A 27,181-nucleotide genomic window follows, 5' to 3' on the forward strand; every position below is an offset into this window, starting at 1 on the left:
GTCAGCATAGTGGCAATGGGGATAAAGATAGTGGACAAATTTAAGACATAGAATTGATAGGATGTGGAGGGTAAAGGAGGAGAAAGAGTTCTCAAATGGTTCCCAGACTAAGTGAATAACTGTGGCTCCACTGGATTGGGAAAGAGAGGTAGGGGAGGCCTGTGAAGATTGGAACTTGTTGAGCTGATATGCCAGCAGAAGTACTGGAAAGGTAGTTAAATACTAGGGTAGTTCATTATGGGCTCAGAGAGAAGACTGGAGTAGGGCTAAAGATATAGTGGTCATGGACAGATACATGTGTTAATTAAAGCCAGGGGATAGATAAACTGGTTGAAACAGGACATAAGTGAAAAATGAAAAGGGCTGAGGTCATTAAAGCAGAACATAGAGGAAGGAAAGCCTATGTGAACGAAACTGGCATTTCTTTGATGCATAATAGGATCATTTCAATTGACTGAACACTGAAACCCTTTGAAAAGGATGACTCTCTTTAATCTTTCTAAATCTGTCTAAATTAAATGTAAAGGTGCCTCTGGGAATTCCAGAAGATTGGTCCACTAATATAGGCTGAAGACTTCTGTGAAAATTGAATGTCTAAAAAAATATATATCATATAAAGTAATTTTAATGAAGTTGTAGTTATGGCTCTCTCTAACATATTACAACACTATGTTGTGCTTTTGTTGTTGTTGTTGTTCAGTGGCCAAGTCAGGTCCAACTCTTTGTAGCCCCAAGGACTGCAGCCTGCCAGGCTCCTCTGTCCATGGAATTCTCAAGGCAAGAATACTGGAATGGGTTGCCATTTCCTTCTTCGGTGGGTGGGGGGGACTGGGGAGGGAGGGGTTGGTCATTTGGTATTTAAATAAGTCCTGAGACTAAGACATGCAATGACCTTACGGCATGGCTATTTGAAGTGTGGCCTAAGCAGGGGTTGTATTGCCACCACCAGCTAGAATCTCAGGCCCCACTTCCAGAGCTGCTGGACCAGAATCTGCGTTTTAACTAGGTCCCCATTGGGTCACGAAGAGTCGGACATGACTGAGCGACTTCACTTTCACTTTTCACTTTCATGCATTGGAGAAGGAAATGGCAACCCACTCTAGTGTTCTTGCCAGGAGAATACCAGGGACGGGGGAGCCTGGTGGGCTGCCGTCTGTGGGGTCACACAGAGTTGGACACGACTGAAGCGACTTAGCAGCAGCAGCAGCAGCCAGTGATACACATGCACATTGACGTATAAGAAACACTGCCTTGAAACATACACACACTCACCAGGACAAAGCTAGTGCCTCAGCCACTTTCATCAAACCATCGAGAGGTGTGATAATTCTTCACCACAAAGGCTGCCCTCAATTTTGGCTGCCCTCCAAACTTTTTCAGAGAATAGAGCTCACAGGGAACAGACCCAGAGGATGTGCCCCAGTCTTCACCTTCACTCTGCGTAGGCAGGTGGGATTAAACATTAATTCTTTTGGGCATATCACTGGTTATGGAGTCAGAAGCAACCAAAAAGACCACACAAGGCAGAAAATATACTTAAAATGTGGTTTGGCCAAGTATAAGCAAGACCAATCACTGCCATTTGTAAAAATTGTTTACCAAATGTGCCCAATGACCTTGCAAGATAAACTTTGGATTTCTGCCTTCAAATCTCCAGGATGAACATGTAAATAGGTTCCCTACTTGGAACTTATAAAAAGTGGGAAAAGCTTTTTACTCTTAAATCTAGCCTATAGTTTTGGTAAAAGAGAGAGAACTGGTTTTTAAGCACCAAGGGACTTGGAAGGCGCTAACTGTGGGCTCCAGACTCTACTTATCTTTCTAGGTTTGATTGCAGTGTCCCATCCTTTGAGAAGTTTTCCCCTAAATCACCACTCCTTATTCTAGTTCTCATGGGATTTCCCTTAGACTTCTAGAATGGTAGGATAACTTATTTATTAGGAAGCCAGGCTTTGCTGCCTGATTATATGGCTCTAAATTCCCTCCTTTGTCTATTAATATTATTAGCTGGGTGACCTTGGCCAGGTAACTTCCCTCCACAGCTGTCAGATGGAGAAACCTGTATCATAGGAGGTTTTTGTGAAGATTACATGAGACAATGCATATAAAAATGACAGTGCCTGGTACATAACAAATAACCAATGTTAGCTATGATTATTAGTACTTTGCAGAGTCTGGCTTCAATTAGAGCCAGACATTCAACCAGAGCCAATTAGAACCAATACATTCAATTGGTTGTATGTATGTCTGCCTTCCTCGATAGACTCTGAGCAAACTCTTTACATCCCACATCTGGCATAGGGACTTACAAATGGAAGATACAATATTTGTTAAATGGGTTTGAAGGTATGCCAGGAAAAGGAAAGGGAGTGTGCTGGAAACAAGTTTAACATACTTTATGATTTTAGCCAGTGCAGGGGTTAATAGTCAGCTGCCTGTTGCTCTGGCTAAGCCATGAGAAAATCACCATGGGGAAAGAATAAAAGCAAAATATAGCAATACAGCATAACCCAAATAAAAGTATTGGGTTGATCAGCTGGGGTTGTCATCCCCTACTAAGCTAAGAAGAAACAGCGTGGACCTGGGAACACGGGATCAGCGCAAATTCAGAACACTGCTTGGGCACACACTAAGATGTTTCCCCAAGGCATATGTGGGTCTATGACCTCCAGCTAGGTGATAGCCCTTGTACAAGAAAATAACAAAGATAGTTTAAAGTAATCAATAAAATGGGAGACGTGACCAGGGACACAGGAGGCTGACTTCATCGTAACACAACAGATAGTTTCTGCTTGCCAAGACACTAAATAAAAGTGATGTGGCTCCGAGGAGCAGGGCTCTTGACCCAAGAGGTCTTGAGTCCCCTGGTCCCATCTTTAAAACTTTAATTCTGTCTCTTGTTTCTTTTTCCCAAACTGTGCATCGACCACCTTTGATCCCTACCTGCTGTGCTGGCTGCAGCAAGTGGCGCCCACTGTGGGGCTCTCGAAAGTGAAGGATTGCCGTGAGCCAGACTGAAGCTCAACAGTCCTGAAGTGCACGGTCCTGCAGAAGAGTGGGGTGAGGCCTCTGAAAATCCCCCTTTGCGGTAAATAACACTCTCAGGCATTGAAAGCGGGGTTAAATATAGGAAATTCAGAAAGCTCAGAACAATACCGGCGGTATTGTTATGGGGCCGGGGCGCGGGAAGGTGAGGGGGTGGGAAGAAGGGGGAACGACAAAAAAAAAAAAAAAGAGAGAGGGCCGGCTATTGGAACTTTTACAAACCATTGAGAAACATTGCTCATGGTTCCCTTCTCCCAGTACTCTAGATTTAGGAACATGGGAGAAGGTAGGTAGTAAATTAGAGAAACTTCTTTGCGAGGGAGTGCCCTTGTCTATATCTATCTGGTCAATTTTGGACACTGATAAAATCTATTTTAGAACCTCTTCAGAGCCCAGAAAGCTCAGAAGGGAGTGAGAACGAAGGTGAAACCCAGTCAAAGGGAGAGGGTATAGAACAAAAAACGCAGGAGACTCTTAAAGCTACCTTCTGCACCTTTGTTTGGGGAGGACAAATTTCCTTTACCTCCTCTTCCTCCCGCTCCTGTCTTAACATCTGGAGTGACTCAAGTTTTTCCTTCCTCGTCATGGACAGCAGTTCTGTCACCCCTCCAGGAAGGTATTTGTCAGACTAGACAGGAGGGCGACTTGGAGGCTATGACTATGATATTTCCAAGGACAATACATGAACCACTATCCTAATAATCCTAATGGGGTATATGAGGCTGTACACAAACAGATTCTCTTCAAAATACTAAAGAAACTTAAGCAAGCTGTTCAAAATTATGGAGTAAATTCTCCTTTTACCTTAGAAATAGTGCAGGGACTAGCTGAGGATTCCCATTTGATTATGGTGGCTCATGACCAAGCCAGACAGATCCCCATCTCTTTAGGTCAATTGATAGGCAGTGGAAATTGGGGGAGAACTCAAAATCAAGTGCTTATGGAAGATCAGCTATAGAACAGGTGAGGTGATACTGCATAAGAGCCTGGGAGAAAATAGAGGCTAAAGGACAGGTTTTCTTTAAGAGAAGACCTCACCTGCCCAGAGAGACAGTCTCTGCTGGGAAAACTTATCAGTCTGTCCACCCCGTCATCAGAGCCAATTTGAACATTCACTGGTTTTATTTTTAACTATGCAACTATGACTACAAAAACAGAGATGACATTTTTTATACTGAATGGCCATGATATTCTTTAGACTCCAGAGAAAACTAGTTAAAATGAGTCTTTTTAAAATTGCAAAACCAGTTCTTTTTGCACGTGCAATTAAGAAAAAGCTGCCTTGTTAAAATACTTTTTTGGAGCTCCATTTCTGTCTGAGAAACAAAAACAGGCCGGGGAAAAAACCTAAAGTTAACTCTTATCGTGTCTTTGGGATATACAGCCCACTCTATCTGGGACTCCAGCCATGAAGAAATCAGTAGAACTCAAACCAAGAAAAAAGAAGGGGCAAAGAGACATTTTAAATATCAAGCAGAAAACTATGAGATCCCTGTCTATATGTCTGTCTAAATTTATGTATGTCTCAGTGTGTGTCTTTGTCATTGGACAAAATTGCTAAAGGCTAATTGGTCAATGAACTCTATTTAATTGGCCTAAAGAGAAGTACATAAGCTGGAATCAAGATTGCCAGGAGAAATATCAATAACCTCAGATATGCAGATGACACCACCCTTATGGCAGAAAGTGAAGAGGAACTCAAAAGCCTCTTGATAAAAGTGAAAGTGAAGAGTGAAAAAGTTGGCTTAAAGCTCAACATTCAGAAAACGAAGATCATGGCATCTGGTCCCATCACTTCATGGGAAATAGATGGGGAAACAGTGGAAACAGTGTCAGACTTTATTTTTTGGGCTCCAAAATCACTGCAGATGGTGACTGTAGCCATGAAATTAAAAGACACTTACTTCTTGGAAGGAAAGTTATGTCCAACCTAGATAGCATATTCAAAAGCAGAGACATTACTTTGCCAACAAAGGTCCATCTAGTCAAGGCTATGGTTTTTCCTGTGGTCATGTATGGATGTGAGAGTTGGACTGTAAAGAAGGCTGAGCACCGAAGAATTGATGCTTTTGAACTGTGGTATTGGAGAAGACCCTTGAGAGTCCCTTGGACTGCAAGAAGATCCATCCAGTCCATTCTGAAGGAGATCAGCCCTGGGATTTCTTTGGAAGGAATGATGCTAAAGCTGAAACTCCAGTCCTTTGGCCACCTCATGTGAAGAGTTGACTCATTGGAAAAGACTCTGATGCTGGGAGGGATTGGGGGCAGGAGAAGAAGGAGATGACAGAGGATGAGATGGCTGGATGGCATCACTGACTCGATGGACGTGAGTCTGAGTGAACTCCAGGAGTTGGTGATGGACAGGGAGGCTTGGCGTGCTGCAATTCATGGGGTCACAAAGAGTCGGAGAAGACTGAGCGACTGAACTGAATTGAACTGAAAGAGAAGTAAGTGCTTATGAATCAAACAATTCTAAATTCAAAAAAATTAAAATGAATTTCAGGCTTGTGTGAACTGGGAAATATTCATTATTGAATTGATCAGATCAGATCAGATCAGATCAGTCGCTCAGACGTGTCTGACTTTTTGCAACCCCATGAATCGCAGCACGCCAGGCCTCCCTGTCCATCACCAACTCCCAGGGTTCACTCAGACCACGTCCATCGAGTCAGTGATGCCATCCAGCCATCTCATCCTCTGTCGTCCCCTTCTTCTCCTGCCCCCAATCCCTTCCAGCATCAGAGTCTTTTCCAATGAGTCAACTCTAAGCATGAGGTGGCCAAAGGACTGGAGTTTCAGCTTTAGCATCAGTCCTTCCAAAGAAATCCCAGGGCTGATCTCCTTCAGAATGGACTGGTTGGATCTCCTTGCAGTCCAAGGGACTCTCAAGAGTCTTCTCCAACACCACAGTTCAAAAGCATCAATTCTTCGGCGCTCAGCCTTCTTCACAGTCCAACTCTCACATCCATACATGACCACAGGAAAAACCATAGCCTTGACTGGTATTGATATTGAATTGATACCTGGTTTATTTATTGACTTTGTGAAGATACTTTTGCAAATGACATAGCTTTGGATGATTTATATTTACCAATCTACAGAATGATGCTATAAAGTACAGTTCACAGTTGCTAAAGGAAAGTAAGATGTGTTTTTAATAAAAAGGTATAAGGAATGGAATTACATTCTATTAAGGAAAAAGGAAATATATCTGAACTTACAGGTGGCTGTTCTCTGAATGGGCAAATAGAGTGATGAATACAGAAGTGTAGTTTCTTAAGACATTAAACTGCCTTTGAAATCTTTTATTGTTACTTTGACTAAGTGAATAACTATTGTTTCAAAATGAATATAAGCTGGTACCAATCTGGAATTTGATTTTCTCTTCCTGTTAAAAAAAGACAAAGTCTTCTTGGGATGTGACTTTTGATAATGGACTATGTAAATTTCTTGGTCTTTAAGTGATTCATACTTGTTTTTAAAATCTTTTGTTACTTTGATAAAATGAATGAGTGTTGTTTCACAATGATCTATGAAGACTATGATACACATGGACAAAGCACATTCTACTTCTACAAAATTAACTCCTCATCAGGAAATTTAAAATGGAAAAATGGCTATAAACCAAACAGCTGGGGCTATGGGAAATCCAAGATGGCCACTTGGCCTTTCCTGGCTCCCTGACAAATTTCACTTTTATTTGATAGGATAAGCCTTTCCTGGCTGTAGGGTTAATATCTCACAATGGAAAAAAAAATGGTTAAAATACATTTTCTTAAATCTCCAGTGATCAGGGCCCCCACTTTGCTGGACAGGTCGTACAGACACTGGCAAAAATTTCATGAGCTTCTTGGAGACTATCACGTTCCCTGATGTCCTTTGTCATCAGGCAAGGACCACAAAACAAAAGGGTTGGTTACATGAGATTGAACAGCTAAATATGACTACAATTTTCATGACTTTTTGTCTGACATATTACTAGCTTCTAATCTTTGTTTTCAGATATTAAAAAAAAAAACCCTCTTCTCCTCGAGTCACTGATGGTTTAAAATAATTTAGTGATTTATACCTGTGGGTAAAATGAAAATATTTTTCTTTTCTCTCTGTCTCATCCCTCCAGAAATTGGAGACATTTGGGTTCTGAACAGCCTCATCAAGGTACAAAAAAGACTGTCTCCAGACATACACAAAAATCTCAGAGTATACTGGGGAGCCCAAACTCATATAGATGAGGAGATTAACAACAGGTTGGTGGATTTAGAAAATGCAGTGCTACTCTTAGGAGAAGAAGCACAAAATCTTAAATTACAAATACATTTAAAGTGTGACTGGAACATTACTACTTTTTGTGTGACCCCCTAGGAATATAACCAATCTAAATACTCCTGGGAAAAGGTTAGACAGCACTTGCAGCGCCATACAGCTGACAACCTTACTCTAGATATTAAAAAGCTACAAGCAAAAACCATTGGCATGCAGCATGTTTCTCTTAGCCCATTACCAGGTACAGATAGACTTCAAGGAATAGCAGAGGGCCTTAACTCATTGAGTCCTCTCGAGTGGATCAAAGACATCGGAGATGACCTCACTAAAACACTAGCTATGTTTTGCTGTTTCACTATAATCTTCTGTTTAGTCCTCAGATGCACACGAAAAACCATCCGAGAACTAATGAAGAAAGAAGTTGCAAGATCAACATATCTTCTGCTACAAAAACAAAAAGGGGGATATGCAGGGGTTAATAGTCAGCTGCCTGTTGCTCTGGCTAAGCCATGAGAAAATCACCATGGGGAAAGAATAAAAGCAAAATATAGCAATACAGTATAACCCAAATAAAAGTACATCGGGTTGATCAGTTGGGGTTGTCATGCCCTGATAAGCTAAGGAAAAACATAGTGTGGACCTGGGAACACGGGATCAGTGCAAATTCAGAACACTGCTTGGGCACACACTAAGATGTTTCCCCAAGGCATATGTGGGTCTATGACCTCCAGCTAGGTGATAGCCCTTGTACAAGAAAATAACAAAGATAGTTTAAAGTAATCAATAAAATGGGAGACGTGACCAGGGACACAGGAGGCTGACTTCATCATAACACAACAGATAGCTTCTGCTTGCCAAGACACTAAATAAACGTGATGTGGCTCCGAGGAGCAGGGCTCTTGACCCAAGGTCTTGAGTCCCCTGGTCCCATCCTTAAAACTTTAATTCTGTCTCTTGTTTCTTTTCCCAAACTGTGCATCGACCACTTTTGATCCCTACCTGCTTTGCTGGCGACAGCAATCCAGGACCAACCTCTGTGGTGCTTGTTTTTCTTCCATTTCCAGAGCACATTGTCTCAGACTATGAGGTTGGTTGCTGTGAAATGAGGCTGGCAGGACACTATTTCTGCAACCAGATGTTCTGTTCAGCAATATGAGGTTGTGCTATGAGGCATCTGAAATCTCCAGTTTGATCCTGGGCTGGAAGGGGAGTGGGGGGCTGAAGTTCAGCCAGAGCTGGACTGGCTAAACTGGGCACCCTAGCTAGCATAGGGTCACATCAGCTCTGAGGATCTTCTCAGTGTATTCACTTAGAGGGATGTCTTTACATACTGCACAAAAGAGCTGTTTGTACCAGCAGGACTCCCCTGCAAACTCAGAGGTCCCCTTGGAAACCAGACTACTGACACTTGGATGAACATCAACTAAAATAATGTTAGTTTGCTTACTAAATATTTATTGAGCACCCATTATGTGCTAAACACTGTGCCTGACACTGCAGAGCCAAAAGTGAATAAAGAAATTACAGTTGGGGAAGTTGGGAAGTGATGCAAAAAGCAGGAATGTGGACAGGTATGACAAGTGCCACCTTAGATGTGAGTGCAAAGGTAGTAGAAACATCCAACAGAAAGCTAATATAAGGCTCAAAGGGTTGGAGGAGGCTTGGACAAGGGGCTCACCACCAAGATGAGGCTTGAGGGAGTGATCACAACAGCTAACATTTATTGAGCACATACTGTATGATCCATCCAGCCCTGTTCAGAGAGCCCTGCATGAGAACCCTCATTTAGTCCTTACAACACCCTATGAGGTAGATAACATTATTCTCTCCATTTTACAGATGAGGAAACAGGCTCACAGTAAATAGTGGAGCTGGATTCAAATCAGAGCAGCTTGGTTCCAGACTAAAGGGGGAGGAAAGAGCCAAATCAGCCTTCAAGGCAGGGGCAAGTGCTGTGCAATAGCATAGAGAGAGGAAAGATGCTCCCCAAGTCCTTTGAGGAGCTCAGTGTCTGGGGGTGGGAACAAGAGTTCTGAGATGACACAGCTCCATCTGCAGGTTAGAAGGGAAACCAGAGGCAGGGGACAGTCTGCTGTGGACTGTCAAAAATTAACTGTGTGATTCCTGTCATCTAACCCCTCCTGGCTTCAGTCTCTCCCTTTTGTAAAAGACACTAATACCAATACATGGGCTGTACCATAGAGAATGGCTATGGGCATCAAATGGGGGAAATGCATGTAAACTTGATAGCAAAATGCAAATTCCTTCCCAGACTTGAGATTTCATCAGTATCATTTCCCCAGCAGCTTCAAAGATTTGCAAACCCTAATCAACAGTGTCAGGGCAGTAGCAAGAGACTTTGAAGTACAGCAACAGGGTGGGGAAATAGACCCTCATCCTGTGTCCATCACTTGCATCCAAATTCACCACTTACTGTGTGATGCCAAGGCAAGCTACTCTCTCACCATCTCACTCCATCATCTGGGCAATGGGGATGATGATAGCATTCACCTTATAAGTTGCTGGGAGGAATAAATAACACTTGTAATATGCTTAGGACAGCTCCCAGCACAGAGGAAAGACAAAATGTTAACAGCTATCATTTTTAACATTATTAAGAACTCTATTGACTACTCACCCCATTCTTCCACGTTCTATGTGATAAAAACACATGCAGATATTAGAAACCAGAGCTGATGAAGGTTTGCAATCCAACACAAGTGCACTGCTCTGGACATTCTTCCTGGCTCCCACAGGCTGGCAAGCAGCTGGCTCTCCATGCTCTCTGTCCTGGAAGAAAAGGCCCCAAAGCGGTAAAACACAGAGATCAAACACCATTTGCACAAACCAGGCTGCTTTCGTCATTTTTAGACAATCTAAACATCTACTTGTATATCTATTCTTCATTAGATGGTGAAATTCTCAAAGGTATCCTGGTGTCTAGCCTGGTACCGGCACATAGTATACAGTTGATATATGCATGTGAATTCATCTGAATTTGAGCTTTAAAGCTCAGGATATAGAGAATATAACATTTTTTTGAAACTTCAGTCTAATAATATCTTCAGGATTTTGCAATTGAAATATATTAAATGGGCAAAAGATACTATAGTTCTAAATGTGGCAGTGTTGCCTTGTAATAGTCAGTATTGATAATTATACATCATATGTTCATATAATGTTATACAAAGAACAAAATGAGCCAATAAAACTACATACGCTAACAAGGATGAATTTCACAAACATGATACTGAATGAGAAGCCACACAAAAACAAATGCATACTGTATAATTCCCATCATATGACATTTCAGTTCAGTTCAGTTGCTCAGTTGTGTCCGACTCTTTGCGACCCCATGAATCGCAGCATGCCAGGCCTTCCTGTCCATCACCAACTCCTGGAGTTCACTCAGACTCAAGTCTATCGAGTCAGTGATGCCATCCAACCATCTCATCCTCTGTCGTCCCCTTCTCCTCCTGCCCCCAATCCCTCCCAGCATCAGAGTCTTTTCCAATGAGTCAACTCTTCGCATGAGGTGGCCAAAGGACTGGAGTTTCAGCTTTAGCATCATTCCTTCCAAAGAAATCCCAGGGATCTCCTTCAGAATGGACTGGTTGGATCTCCTTGCAGTCCAAGGGACTGTCAAGAGTCTTCTCCAACACCACAGTTCAAAAGCATCAATTCTTTGGTGCTCAGCTTTCTTCACAGTCCAACTCTTACATCCATACATGACCACTGGAAAAACCATTGCCTTGACTAGCCAGACCTTTGTTGGCAAAGTAATGTCTCTGCTTTTGAATATGCTATCTAGGTTGGTCATAACTTTCCTTCCAAGGAGTAAGTATCTTTTAATTTCATGGCTGCAGTCACCATCTGCAGTGATTTTGGAGCCCCCCAAAATAAAGTCTGACAGTGTTTCCACTGTTTCCCCATCTATTTCCCATGAAGTGATGGGACCAGATGCCATGATCTTAGTTGTCTGAATGTTGAGCTTTAAGCCAACTTTTTCACTCTCCTCTTTCACTTTCATCAAGAGGTTTAGTTCCTCTTCACTTTCTGCCATAAGGTAGTGTCATCTGCATATCTGAGGTTATTGATATTTCTCCCAGCAGTCTTGATTCCAGCTTGTGCTTCTTCCAGCCCAGTGTTTCTCATGATGTACTCTGCATATAAGTTAAATAAGCAGGGTAACAATATATAGCCTTGACGTATTCCTTTTCATATTTGGAACCAGTCTGTTGTTCCATGTCCAAGTGAAGTTTAAAAACAAGCAAAACTAACGTATAGCTTTAAAAGTCTGGGTTTTGATTATCTTTGGAAGGGGTGTACTGATGGGGAGGAGGCACAAGAGAAACGTTTGAAGAACTGGTTACATTTCTTTCTTTTTAAAAATAAATGTGCTTTTTAATTTTGTCAAGTACATTTTTCTTTTTCCTTTTATTATTTATTTATTTTGGCTGTGCCTCATGGCATGTGGGATCTTAGTTCCCTGACCAGAAATAAAATCCATACCCTCTGAAGTGGAAGCACAGAGTCTTAGCCATTAAACCATGAGGGAAGTCTCACATTTCTTGACCTGAGTATTATCTTCATGGGCATATTAAATTTGTGATCATTCTTTGAGGTATACACTTATGATTTGTGCATTTTTTCCTATATGATAGTTATACTTCAATAAAATATGACTTTACAAAAATAATTATGGCACATGATAATCACATTAAAAAAATCATCTCCGCAAGTAAGAACAGGGCATTCAAAAAGTAGCTATGCTAATCAACCAATAAGAAAGGACAGTGAAAGGAAAAACATGATGGATTTCAGAAGGTGTATAGACTTGGTTGGTATATTGGCTGAAGATTCAAGGGGTTGTTAACTACATATCTGCATGGGAATAAAATCCAAAGTGGTTTTGCAGTTTGGTAAGACTATCTCAATTTCTAAGCTTTCAGTATACCTATCACCAACTGGACCTCCATTTTATTAGCTCAAAACTCTGAGGATAGAGGACTTCAACTTCAGCTTGTAATGCACTAACTGATACTACCCCCTGCCATAACTAAAATATTGATAAATACAGACTAATATTTAAAACATCTACTTTTAGATACAGAACAACAAGCTCCTCAAGACTGTAATCTCTGAAGGGGGGAAACAAATGAGGTAAGTCCTGCAAACGCCCCAGCTTTAAAGGCATTTAGATCCTGGCATAGAGGAGGAGAATCCAAAACAGAAACAGACTTACAGATGTAGAAAACAAACTTAAGGTTACCAAAGGGGAAAGGGAAGTGGGAGGAGATACATTATAAGATTAACCGATACAAAACGCTATACACAAAGAGATAAGTAACAAGGATTTACTGTATAGCACAGGGCACTGTATTCAATAACTTATAATGGAAAATAATCTGAATACACACACACACACACATATGTATATATATAACTGGATCACTTTGCTGTACACCTAAATCTAACACAATATTATAAATCATTTCAGTTCAGTTCAGTTGCTCAGTCATGTCCGACTCTTTGGGACCCCATGAACTGCAGAACGCCAGGTCTCCCTGTCCATCACCAACTCCCAGAGTTTACCCAAACTCATGTCCATTGAGTTGGTAATGCCATCTAACCATCTCATCCTCTGTCATCCCCTTCTCCTCCTGCCTTCAATCTTTCCCAACATCAGGGTCTTTTCAAATGAGTCAGCTCTTCACATTAGGTGGCCAAAATATTGGAGTTTCAGCCTCAATATCAGTCATTCCAATGAATACCCAGGACTGATTTACTTTAGGATGGACTGGTTGGATCTCCTTGCAGTCGAAGGGACTCCCAAGAGTCTTCTCTAACACCACAGTTCAAAAGCATCAATTCTTTGGTGCTCAGCTTTCTTTATAGCCCAATTCTCACATCCATACATGACTACTGGAAAAACCATAGTCTATACTTCAATTTAAACAATCAAGAGAATCAGTGATTTGTGAAACAAAATGAAGCAGTCTAACATTTGTATAAATGTATTAGGGAGGTAGTATAGTGGTAGGGAGGAGGGACTGAGAAAATATTTGAAAAAATAATGGTTGCTAATTTTTCTATATTTGACAGAACTATCAACTTAAAGATCCAAGAAGCTCAATGATCCTCAAGCAGGATAAACACAGAGAAAACTATAAATTACACAAATGAATACTGATGAAAATCAATAATAAAAAGTTGACAGGGAAAACAAGGGCACAGAGATAAGAAAATTACTGATGTCTCATCAAAGAAAATACAAGCCAAAAGAAAATAGAATAAGATTTTTAAAGGGTGAAAAGAAAAAAAAGCAGCCAACATATAATTATATATTTAACAAAAATATCCCTCAAAAGACATGTTTCAGAAAAAGAATAAGAGACTTAGTTGCCAGCAGATATGTTGCTCATTTTTTAAAAATTGAAGTATAGTTGATTTATAATATCATATTAATTTCAGGTGTACAATAGAGTGATTCAAAATATTATAGATTATATCCATTTAAGGTTATTATAAAAAATTGGTTATATTTCTGTGCTATAAATATATATTCTGTGCTGTAGCTTACTTATTTTACACATAGTAGTTTATATTGGAGAAAGGAATGGCAACCCACTCCAGTATTCTGCCTGGAGAATTCCATGGACAGAGGAGCCCAGCGGGCTACAGTCCATGGGGTCAGAAAGAGTCAGACACCACTGAGCGACTAACACTACACTATGCTAGCAGTTTGTATCTCTTAATCATCTACCTCTATCTTGCCCCTCCCCTTTCCCTCTCCCCACTGGTAACCACTAGTTCTTTATATCTGTGAGTCTGTTCCTGTTTTGTTATATTCATTCATTTGCTTTATTTTTAAAATTCCACATATAAGTGATATCATACAGTATTTATGCTTCTCTGCTTGACTTATTTTACTAAGCAACAGAGAATGAGATCGTTGGATGGCATCATCGACTCAGTGGTCATGGTTTGAACAAACTCCTGGGGGTAAGTGAAGGACAGGAAAGCCTGGCGTGCTGTAGTCCATGGGGTTGCAAAGAGTCAGACACAACTGAGTGACTGATCAACAAGATTCATAAAGTCTGATTCAATCAATCCACTATTATGTCAGTCATTTCCAATACCCTTCATGTCCATCTATGTTGTTGCAAATGGCAAAATTTCATTTTTTTAAAGGCTGAGTATCATACCTCTCTTTCTATATATATGGAGGGGTATATATATATATAGATAGATAGATAGGATTACTATATATATATCAGAATACAATGAACACTGGGATATATATATATATATATATATATATCTTCAACTTAGTATTTTCATTTTCTTTTGATAGATACCCAGGAATGGAATTGTTAGATTGTACAGTAGCTCTGTTTTTAGTTTTTTTGGGAACTTCCATACTGTTTCCATAGTGGCGGCACCAATTGACATTCCCACCAACAGTGTACAAGGGTTCCTTTTTCTAAACATATTGCAAACATTTGTTATTCGTGTTCTATTTGATGACAGCCATTCCGACAGGTGTGAGGTGATACTCCATTGTGGTTCTGATTTACATTTTTCATGATTAGCTATGCTGCACATCTTTTCATGTGCCTGTTGGCCATCTCTATATCTTCTTTGGAGAAATGCCTATTCAGATGTTCACTCCATTTTTTAAATTGGGTTGCATTTTTTTGTTTTTGTTTTTTCTTTTTTTTGAGTTGTATGAGTTGGTTTTGTATTTTGGATATTAACCTCTTCCTGGTCACATCATTTGCAAATATTTTCTCCCATTCAGTAGGGTGTTTTTATTTCATGTTTTGATGATGGTTTCCTTTGCTGTGCAAAAGATTTAAGTTTAACTAGGTTCCATATTTTTGCTTTCATTTATTTTGCCTTAGGAGACAGATCCAAAAATATAGTGCTATTATTTATGTCAAAGAGGGTGGGCTTATCATATATGATCTCTATTATGCTGAAGTATGTTTCCTGTATACCCACTTCATTGATTCAACATCATATATGGATGTCGAATTTTGTCAAAAGATTTTTTTGTGTATTTATTAACATGATCATATGATTTTTATTATTTAATTTGTTAACAGGGTGGGTATTGACATGTGGATGTTGACCTATCCTGGCATACTGACCTATTCAGGAATCTTTGGGATAAATTCCACTTGATTATGGTGAATAATCCTTTTAATGTATTTTTGAATTCCATTTGCTAATATTTTGTTGAGGATTTTTGCATCTATGTTCATCAGTAACACTGACTTGTAGTTTTCTTTTTTTGTTATATATTTGTCTGGTTTGGTGTCATGTTTTGGTTTTTAGTTTTATTGACATTTTTTATTGCTTTTTAAACTCTATTTCGTTTATTTCTGCTCTGGTCTTTATGAATTATTTCCTTCTACTAACTGAGTTTTGTTTGTTTTCTTTTTCTAGTTCCTTTAGGTATAAAGTTAGGTTGTTTAAGAATTTTCTTTTTCCTGAGGTAGGCTTGTATTACCACAAACTTCCCTCTTAAAACATCCTACAGATTTTGGATTGTTATGTTTTCATTTTCTCCAAGTATTTTAAAATTTCATCTGTAATTTCTTCAGTGATCCATTAGTTATTTAGTAGTATAGTGTCTAGCTTCCACATATTTGTGGTTTTTGCAGTTTTACTCTTGCTACCATCAGCACCAGTGTCCAAGTGGTAGAATGGGTTCTCAAGAATTGCTGACACCAGTGTCTGTGTCCCCAGGGGGAGCTCCAGCTGCCTCCTGCCTCTCTGGGAGACTCTCCAAGATCAACAGGTGGGTCTCACCCAGCTCCTTTCAAATTACTACTTCTGTCCAAGATATTGGAGCATGTGAGATTTTGTGTGCCCCCTTTAAGAGTGGAGTCTACTTCCCACAGCACTCCAAGTCTCCCAAAAGTGAACCTAGCTGGTCTTCAAAGCCAAACCTTCTAGGGGCTTTTCCTCCCAGTATAAGACCCCTGGGCTGAGGAACCTAGTATGGGGTTCAGACCCCTTGATCCTTGAGGAGACCCTAAGTAGCTGTAATTATCCTCCCCTTCGTGGGTGACCACCGGAAGGACCTCATGCCTGAAGGGCGGCGGCCAAGAGGAGTTACTCCACGTCCGAGGTCAGGGGCAGTGGCCCAGAGTGCCAGGCTGCGGCGGCGCAGGATCGGCTGAGAAGAGCTACCCAGCGTCCAAGGTCAGGGGGGGCGGCCAAGAGGAGCTACCCCGCATCCAAGGTCGGGGGCGGCGGCCGAGAGGAGCTACCCTGCACCCCCAAGCCTGAAGCCAGGGGCGGCGGCCGGGAGGAGCTACCTCGTGTCCAAGGTCAGGGGCCGCGGCCGGGAGGACCAACCCCACGCCTGAGGCCAGGGGCGGCCGCCAGGAGGACCAGCCCCACATCCAAGGAGCCGTGGCTGCGCGGGCGCAGGAGGGCCTAGAGGAGCTATCCCACATTGAAGGTCAGGAAGGGCGGCAGTGAGGGATACCCCTTGTCCAAGGTAAGGAGCAGCGGCTGTGCTTTGCTGGAGCAGCCGTGAAGAGATACCCCACGCCCAAGGTAAGAGAAACCCAAGTAAGACAGTAGGTGTTGCAAGAGGGCATCAGAGGGCAGACACACTGAAACCATACTCACAGAAAACTAGTCAATCTAATCACACTAGGACCACAGCCTTGTCTAACTCAATGAAACTAAGCCATGCCCGTGGGTCAACCCAAGACAGGCGGGTCATGGTGGAGAGGTCTGACAGAATGTGGTCCACTGGAGAACGGAATGGCAAACCACTTCAGTATTCTTGCCTTGAGAACCCCATGAACAGTATGAAAAGGCAAAATGATAGGATACTGAAAGAGGAACTCCCCAGGACAGTAGGTGCCCAATATGCTACTGGAGATCAGTGGAGAAATAACTCCAGAAAGAATGAAGGGATGGAGCCAAAGCAAAAAGAATACCCAGTTGTGATTGTGACTGGTGATAGAAGCAAGGTCCGATGCTGTAAAAAGTAATATTGCATCAGGTCAGATCAGATCATATCAGTTGCTCAGTCGTGTCCGACTCTTTGTGAACCCATGAATCGCAGCACGCCAGGCCTCCCTGTCCATCACCAACTCCCGGAGTTCACTCAGACTCACGTCCATCAAGTCAGTGATGCCATCCAGCCATCTCATCCTCTGTCGTCTCCTTCTCCTCCTGCCCCCAATCCCTCCCAGCATCAGAGTCTTTTCCAATGACTCAACTCTTCACATGAGGTGGCCAAAGGACTGGAGTTTCAGCTTTAGCATCATTCCTTCCAAAGAAATCCCAGGGCTGATCTCCTTCACAATGGACTGGTTGGATCTCCTTGTAGTCCAAGGGACTCTCAAGAGTCTTCTCCAACACCACAGTTCAAAAGCATCAATTCTTCGGCGCTCAGCCTTCTTCACAGTCCAACTCTCACATCCATACATGACCACAGGAAAAACCAAAGTCTTGACTAGACGAACCTTTGTTGGCAAAGTAATGTCTCTGCTTTTTAATATGCTATCTAGGTTGGTCATAACTTTCCTTCCAAGGAGTAAGTGTCTTTTAATTTCATGGCTGCAGTCACCATCTGCAGTGATTTTGGAGCCCAGAAAAATAAAGTCTGACAGTGTTTCCACTGTTTCCCCATCTATTTCCCATGAAGTGATGGGACCAGATGCCATGATCTTAGTTTTCTGAATGTTGAGCTTTAAGCCAACTTTTTCACTCTCCACTTTCACTTTCATCAAGAGGCTTTGTAGTTCCTCTTCACTTTCTGCCATAAGGGTGGTGTCATCTGCATATCTGAGCTTATTGATATTTCTCCCAGCAATCTTGATTCCAGCTTGTGTTTCTTCCAGTCCAGTGTTTCTCATGATGTACTCTGCATATAAGTTAAATAAGCAGGCTGACAATATACAGCCTTGACGTACTCCTTTTCCTATTTGGAGCCAGTCTGTTGTTCCATGTCCAGTTCTAACTGTTGCTTCCTGACCTGCATACAAATTTCTCAAGAGGCAGATCAGGTGGTCTGGTATTCCCATCTCTTTCAGAATTTTCCACAGTTGATTGTGATCCACACAGTCAAAGGCTTTGGCATAGTCAATAAAGCAGAAATAGATGTTTTTCTGGAACTCTCTTGCTTTTTCCATGATCCAGCAGATGTTGGCAATTTGATCTCTGGTTCCTCTGCCTTTTCTAAAACCAGCTTGAACATCAGGAAGTTCACGGTTCACGTATTGCTGAAGCCTGGCTTGGAGAATTTTGAGCATTACTTTACTAGCGTGTGAGATGAGTGCAATTGTGCGGTAGTTTGAGCATTCTTTGGCATTGCCTTTCTTTGGGATTGGAATGAAAACTGACCTTTTCCAGTCCTGTGGCCACTGCTGAGTCTTCCAAATTTGCTGGCATATTGAGTGCAGCTCTTTCACAGCATCATCTTTCAGGATTTGGAATAGCTGCATAGGAACCTGGAATGTCAGGTCCATGAATCAAGGCAAATTGGAAGTGGTCAAACAAGAGGTGGCAAGAGTGAACGTTGACATTCTAGGAATCAGCAAACTGAAATGGACTGGAATGGGTGAATTTAACTCAGATGACCATTATATCTACTACCAAGGGCAGGAATCCCTCAGAAGAAATGGAGTAGCCATCATGGTCAACAAAAGAGTCCGAAATGCAGTACTTGGATGCAATCTCAAAAACGACAGAATGATCTCTGTTCGTTTCCAAGGCAAACCATTCAATATCACAGTAATCCAAGTCTATGCCCCAACCAGTAACGCTGAAGAAGCTGAAGTTGAACAGTTCTATGAAGACCTACAAGACCTTTTAGAACTAACACCCCAAAAAGATGTCCTTTTCATTCTAGGGGACTGGAATGCAAAAGTAGGAAGTCAAGAAACACCTGGAGTAACAGGCAAATTTGGCCTTGGAGTATGGAATGAAGCAGGGCAAAGGCTAATAGAGTTTTGCCAAGAAAATGCACTGGTCATAGCAAACACCCTCTTCCAACAACACAAGAGAAGACTCTACACATGGACATCACCAGATGGTCAACACTGAAATCAGACTGATTATATTATTTGCAGCCAAAGATGGAGAAGCTCTATACAGTCAGCAAAAACAAGACCGGGAGCTGACTGTGGCTCAGACCATGAACTCCTTATTGCCAAATTCAGACTTAAATTGAAGAAAGTAGGGAAAACCACTAGACCATTCAGGTATGACCTCAATCAAATCCCTTATGATTATACAGTGGAAGTGAGAAATAGATTTAAGGGACTAGATCTGATAGATAGAGTGCCTGATGAACTATGGAATGAGGTTCATGACATTGTACAGGAGACAGGGATCAAGACCATCCCCATGGAAAAGAAATGCAAAAAAGCAAAATGGCTGTCTGGGGAGGCCTTACAAACAGCTGTGAAAAGAAGAGAAATGAAAAGCAAAGGAGAAAAGGAAAGATACAAGCATCTGAATGCAGAGTTCCAAAGAATAGCAAGAAGAGATAAGAAAGCCTTCCTCAGTGATCAATGCAAAGAAATAGAGGAAAACAACAGAATAGGAAAGACTAGAGATCTCTTCAAGAAAATTAGAGATACCAAGGGAACATTTCATGCAAAGATGGGCCCACTAAAGGACAGAAATGGTATGGACCTAACAGAAGCAGAAGATATTAAGAAGAGGTGGCAAGAATACACAGAAGAACTGTCCAAAAAAGATCTTCACGACCCAGATAATCACGATAGTGTGATCACTGACCTAGAGCTGGACATCCTGGAATGTGAAGTCAAGTGGGCCTTAGAAAGCATCACTACAAACAAAGCTAGTGGAGGTGATAGAATTCCAGTTGAGCTATTTCAAATCCTGAAAGATGATGCTGTGAAAGTGCTGCACTCAATATGCCAGCAAATTTGGAAAACTCAGCAGTGGCCACAGGACTGGAAAAGGTCAGTTTTCATTCCAATCCCAAAGAAAGGCAATGCCAAAGAATGCTCAAACTACCGCACAATTGCACTCATCTCACACGCTAGTAAAGTAATGCTCAAAATTCTCCAAGCCAGGCTTCAGCAATACGTGAACCGTGAACTTCCTGATGTTCAAGCTGGTTTTAGAAAAGGCAGAGGAACCAGAGATCAAATTGCCAACATCTGCTGGATCATGGAAAAAGCAAGAGAGTTCCAGAAAAACATCTATTTCTGCTTTATTGACTATGCCAAAGCCTTTGACTGTGTGGATCACAATCAACTGTGGAAAATTCTGAAAGAGATGGAAATACCAGACCACCTGATCTGCCTCTTGAGAAATTTGTATGCAGGTCAGGAAGCAACAGTTAGAACTGGACATGGAACAACAGACTGGTTCCAAATAGGAAAAGGAGTACGTCAAGGCTGTATATTGTCAGCCTGCTTATTTAACTTATATGCAGAGTACATCATGAGAAACACTGGACTGGAAGAAACACAAGCTGGAATCAAGATTGCTGGGAGAAATATCAATAAGCTCAGATATGCAGATGACACCACCCTTATGGCAGAAAGTGAAGAGGAACTACAAAGCCTCTTGATGAAAGTGAAAGTGGAAAAAGAGACACTGATGTATAGAACAGTCTTATGGACTCTGAGAGAGAGGGAGAGGGTGGGAAGATTTGGGAGAATGGCATTGAAACATGTAAAATATCATGTATGAAACGAGTTGCCAGTCGAGGTTCGATACACAATACTGGATGCTTGGGGCTGGTGCACTGGGATGACCCAGAGGGATGGAATGGGGAGGGAGGAGGGAGGAGGGTTCAGGATGGGGAACACATGTATACCTGTGGCAGATTCATTTTGATATTTGGCAAAACTAATACAATTATGTAAAGTTTAAAAATTAAAAAAAAAAAAGAAAGAAAGTGAAAGTGGAGAGTGAAAAAGTTGGCTTAAAGCTCAACATTCAGAAAACTAAGATCATGGCATCTGGTCCCATCACTTCATGGGAAATAGATGGGGAAACAGTGGAAACACTGTCAGACTTTATTTTTTTGGGCTCCAAGATCACTGCAGTTGGTGACTGCAGTCATGAAATTAAAAGACGCTTACCACTTGGAAGGAAAGTTATGACCAACCTAGATAGCATATTCAAAAGCAGAGACATTACTTTGCCAACAAAGGTTCGTCTAGTCAAGACTTTGGTTTTTCCTGTGGTCATGTATGGATGTGAGAGTTGGACTGTGAAGAAAGAATTGATGCTTTTGAACTGTGGTGTTGGAGAAGACTCTTGAGAGTCCCTTGGACTGCAAGGAGATCCAACCAGTCCATTGTGAAGGAGATCAGCCCTGGGATTTCTTTGGAAGGAATGATGCTGAAGCTGAAACTCCAGTACTTTGGCCTCCTCATGCGAAGAGTTGAGTCATTGGAAAAGACTCTGATGCTGGGAGGGATTGGGGGCAGGAGGAGAAGGAGACGACAGAGGATGAGATGGCTGGATGGCATCACTGACTTGATGGACGTGAGTCTGAGTGAACTCCGGGAGTTGGTGATGGACAGGGAGGCCTGGCGTGCTGCGATTCATGGGTTCGCAAAGAGTTGGACATGACTGAGCGACTGAACTGAACCTGGGGTATTGGTCTTATGACTATATGATGACTTTGCCCCTTCTATCAGTTTATTGTGGTTCCTTCCTTATATCTTTTGTTGTCGTTCAGTTGTTCAGTCCCTAAGTCATGTCCAATTCTTTTCAACCCCATGGACTGCAGCATGCGAGGCTTCCCTGTTCTTCACTATCTCCCAGAGTTTGTTGAAACTCATGTCCATTGAGTCGGTGGTGCCATCCAACCATTGCATCCTCTTTCTCCCCCTTCTCGTCTTGCCCTCAATCTCTCCCAGCATCAGGGTCTTTTCCAATGAGTCAGCTCTTCACATCAGGTGGCCAAAGTATTGGAGCTTCAGCTTCAGTATCAGTTCTTCCAATGAATATTCAGGGTTGATTTTCTTTAGGATTGACTGGTTTGATCTCCTTGCTGTCCAAGTGACTCTCAAGAGTCTTCTCCAACACCACAGTTCAAAAGCATCAATTCTTCAGCATTCCGCCTTCTTTTATGGGCCAACTCTCACATCCATACATGAGTAATGGGAAAACCATAGCTTTGACTAGATCGACCTCTGTGGAAAAATGATGTCTCTTCTTTTTAATATGCTGTTTAGGCTTGTCCTAGCTTTTTTCCCAAGGAGCAAGCGTGTTTTAATTTCATGGCTGCAGTCACCATCTGCAGTGATTTTGAAGCCCAAGAAAAGAAAATCTGTCTCTATTTCCACTTTTCCTCATCTATTTGCCATGAAGTGCTGTGATCAGATGCCATGATCTTCTTTTTTTGAACGTTGAGTTTTAAGTCAGCTTTTTTACTCTCCCCTTTCACCTTCAATAAGAGGCTCTTTAGTTCCTCTTTGTTTTCTGCCATTAAAGTGGTATCATCTCCCTATCTCAGGTTGTTGATATTTCTCCCAGCAATCTTGATTACAGCTTGTGAGTCATTCAGCCCAGCATTTCACATGATACTCTGCATATAAGTTAAATAAGCAGGGTGACAATACCTTGATGTACTCGTTTTCCAAGTTTGAACAAGTCAGTTGTTTCATGTCTAGTTCAGTTGGTTCTTGTCCTGCATACAGGTTTCTGAGGAGACAGGTAAGGTGGTCTGGTATTCCTATCTCTTTAAGAATTTTCCACAGTTTATTGTGATCCACGCAGTCAAAGGCTTTAGTGAAGTCAATGAAGCAGAAGTATATGTTTTTTGGAACTCCCTTCCTTTTTCATGATCCAACAGATGTTGGCAATTTGATCTCTGGTTCCTCTGCCTTTTCCAAACCCAGTTTTGTACATCTGAAAGTTCTTGGTTCACGTGCTGCTGAAGCCTAGCTTGAAGGATTTTGAGCATAATCTTGCTAGCATGTGAAATGAGTGCAATTGTATGGTAATTTGAACATTCTTTAGCATTGCCTTTCTTTGAGGTTGGAATGAAAACTGACTGGCCTTTTCCAGTCCTGTGGCCACTTCAGAGTTTTCCAAATTTGCTGACATATTGAGTGCAGCAATTTAACAGCATCATCTTTTAGGATTTGCAATAGCTCAGCTGGAATTCCATCTCCTCCACTGGCTTTGTTTGTAGTAATGCTACCTAAGTCCCACTTGACTTCACACTCCAGGATGTCTGGCTTTAGGTGAGAGACCACACCATTTGGGTTTTCCAGGTCATTAAGACCTTTTTTGTACAGTTCTGTGTATTCTTGCCACCTCTTCTTAATCTCTTCTGCATCTGTGGGTCTTTGTGGTTTCTGTTCTTTTTCATGCTCATCTTTGCATGAAAAATTTCCCTTGGTATCTTTAATTTTCTTGAAGAGATCTTTAGTCTTTCCCATTCTATTGCTTTCCTCTATTTCTTTTCACTGTTCACTTAAGAAGGATTTCTTATCTCTCCTTGCTATTCTCTGGAACTCTGAATTCATGTGGGTATATCTTTCTCTGTATCTTTAGTTGTAGAAAATCTTTTTCTATTAGATTCCAGTCTTTCTCATCAACAGTTGCTTGTAAGTGGTTGTAATTTTGGTATGCCCACAAGAGGAGGTGAGTTCTGGATCTTTCTACTCCATTATCTTATTCCAAGAATCTTCTCCACAAAAATGTTTTTTAAAAGTTCCTCAGGCTAAAGGAAAATGATACCATAAAGAAACTAAGATCTTCACAAAGGCAAGAAGGGTGTCAGAAATGGTAAATATTTGAGTATATATAAAAGATCTTTTCCTCCTTTTATTATCTTTAAAAGATAATTGACTGTCACCCACAAAATAATAATAAATGTATCCTTATATGAAGAATGGAGAAGGCAATGGCACCCCACTTCAGTACTCTTGCCTGGAAAATCCCATGGACGGCGGAGCCTGGTAGGCTGCAGTCCATGGGGTCTCTAAGAGTCGGACATGACTGAGCGACTTCACTTTCACTTTATATGAAGAAACTTATGACCATCTATTTTTCCCTCCCCCACCCTTTTAAATATCTGTCATAGATTTTATTTCTACATTTTAAATGTGGATACTCATGAACATGTGCATGCACACACATACACGTATGCATACATAACTTGCAGAATAAAGGAACAAGGTGAATACACCTTGGCAGAACTAGATTAGCCTTATAGCATTTGTTTTTCTAGGTCAGTAGTGGTTAAGTGGACTTGAGTGTTAGAGAGTCAAGGCTAAGTCTAACTTCACCCGTCATAACTATAGAACTCTGAGCAAGAAACGTAACTAGCCAAAACCTAAATTTACTTATCTGTAAAAGGTGGATATTGCCTCTTGAGTAGCGTGGGTCTGAAGATTAACTAAATTACCATATCTAAATTGTTAGCATATTGCCTGCCTGGCAAGAACAAAGACTTGACAAAGGGCAGCCATTATTATCCTAAAGTCAAACATATCCCCACCATGCTAGATGCCAACTTGGTCAGAGAGCAGTTGATCGAAAAGATATGATGGAACAAGGGAAAGTAGGAGGTGGTAAAATACACTGAAATTTTTCATCTTCCAAAGCAGAATAAAGGAAATCATCTAAAGTTAATAAATCAGTAACAGAGAACTAAGAATGTGTAAGAGTATAATGGTGATCACTAGAAGAATTAGAAACAGAGACTGTTTACAGTGATTGCCTTTGAGAAGTGCAATTGAGGAAAGAGAGGAAAGTTTTTGTTCTTCATAATGTATCCTTTTATACTGTTAAAAATTTTAACCTGTATTAAATACTGCATACAACTTCAAAACCTAGTTTTATAATTTAGAATGTACATATGGAGCAAGGAGAAAGGTTAAACAAATATACCAGGATTTGTGTAAAAATGGAACTTCTTGATTTCCTATCTTTGCACCACTGAAGGGGAAACTAATGCTCCTTCAGAAAAACCAGTGCTGGCCTCTGTTACATTGTAGCTGCCAAGAATTGTGTGTGTGTGTGTGTGTGTCCATACAACTGTTTGTAAAGTAAATAATGTTTTATGATTAAACCCTTTGCCTAATTCTTCCTCCCGTGAGGACTTGTACTATTAAAAATTAAAATGCTAAGAAGCAAAGAAAAGCAATTTTTATAATATTAACTAAAGCCAGCCTATTTTCTCTTCTATAGATAACCTCATTATCACACTCCAGTATCCACACCTCTGATTTCTTCCTAACTCACTTCTGTTGTCCAAAGCTGGGGTCTTGGCTAGGACCCTCAGGAAAGGAGTAGTTGGTGTTCCTAGGCAATATGTAAAGATCCCCACAAATAACACAGATCTGATTTTAGTCCCTTCCTGAATCCTCTGCTTGTCTGGGCACTCTACTATTTTCCCTCCATTCTCTTGCTCATCTGATCTATTCCTCTTGGCCCATTAAATCTCATTATTGGGAAAGTTAAGATGCTACAGAGACACCATAAGCTAGAGAGACAAGACACACAGCATCATCGTAGTATAGCATGTAGTCATGGAATGCTGCCATAGTAAGAGCCTTAAGGTCCAAGCCAGGATATAAAGTGAAAGAAACCTCTCTAATGAGGTTTTCTTGGAAGCGAGCAATCCTGGTAATTAAGTCTTCTGGATGAGTAATCATCTGGACCATGGACTTCAGCTTCTGATGGCACTGGGTTCTAATCATACCTCTGTCCTCCCACCAGTGTGACTCTGGCAAGTTGTTTAACATCTCTAAGTCTCAATTTTCTCATCTGGAAAATGAGGTAATAATACACACATCTTTTTAAAAAAGAACTTGCTCTCTGGTGTTATACATGTTATTAACTCAAGTCATTCTCACAGCAGTTGGGTACTATTATTATCCCTTTCTACAGATGTGTAAACCGAGGCTCAGAGGGAGGCTAAGTAACTTGTCTGAAGTCACACAGCTGTTAAGTAAGGCAGACAGGAGAGTATCCAGGCAGTCTGCCTCCAGAGCCCTGCTTTCAGCTATTATGCTAAACTGTCTGGTAAAGTTCACCTGAGGATTAAATGAAACGATGCATTTAATAGCACTTGGCATATTTTGAGCATTTAATAAAGAGCAATTATTATAATGAGAGCTGGGTGGAATCCAAATCCCAAATTATAACAAACTTGGGGGTAAGGTGGATTATGCTGTACTTTTATCATACGAAGCCAAGTCTAAAGTTCAGACATCCTCATTCTCAGATCAACTGCAAACAGAAAGCAAGCTCCCACAGGAGCAAATAGGTTTCCTGGGGCACCAGAAATCATTTCTATAGGAGCTGTCTGTTGCTGAGTGGGAACAGAGCAGAGTATTAAAGCAAGGGCTTGACCGAGAAGGAGTGGAGTCCAGGTGGAGCAGGAGGCATGCCAGCCCTGCCCCTGGTGCATTATGGATGGCTGCGGTGGGGGCCTTTAGGATGGGAACCATAAATAGTGGGATCTCTCAAGTAATCAAAGGTTTCCACAATTCTCTGGTAGGAGTAAATCACCGACAACGAGGGAATTTGATAGCTATTAAAACCAGGGTTCCGCAGTTGGGAGGTAACTTTGCAGTCTGAAGAGGTCTGTTTTCTGAGACTGCAGTACAGTTCAAGTCAGAGCAAAAGAAGACACCTGGAACTCCATCATGAGTGAAGCCTTCACAGGAGCCATCCTGAGAGCAAGAAAGCGGTCAGAATCCATGCTGGGTAAGCCTCAATGGGTGGCATTCTCCTGGCTCTCATCAAAGGAACTGGTATCTTGTGGATAAGATTTGCCTCTGCCCAGTTTCCCAAGGATTCTCCTTTTGCTGAAAACCCCTTCTAGTTGCCATCAGCCCATTTATCATCCTCACCTTTTGGAGACTACTGACAATACCAGTAG

The 27,181-nt window shown here is 41.4% G+C and overlaps 1 pseudogene; it reads left to right on the plus strand.

The window, feature by feature from the left end:
* The window catches only part of LOC102401382, a 34,187-nt pseudogene extending 7,006 nt beyond the window's left edge, over window positions 1-27,181 (plus strand).

This window comes from Bubalus bubalis, chromosome 23, assembly GCF_019923935.1.
Source record: "Bubalus bubalis isolate 160015118507 breed Murrah chromosome 23, NDDB_SH_1, whole genome shotgun sequence".
In the NCBI taxonomy this organism is placed as follows: Eukaryota; Metazoa; Chordata; class Mammalia; order Artiodactyla; family Bovidae; genus Bubalus; species Bubalus bubalis.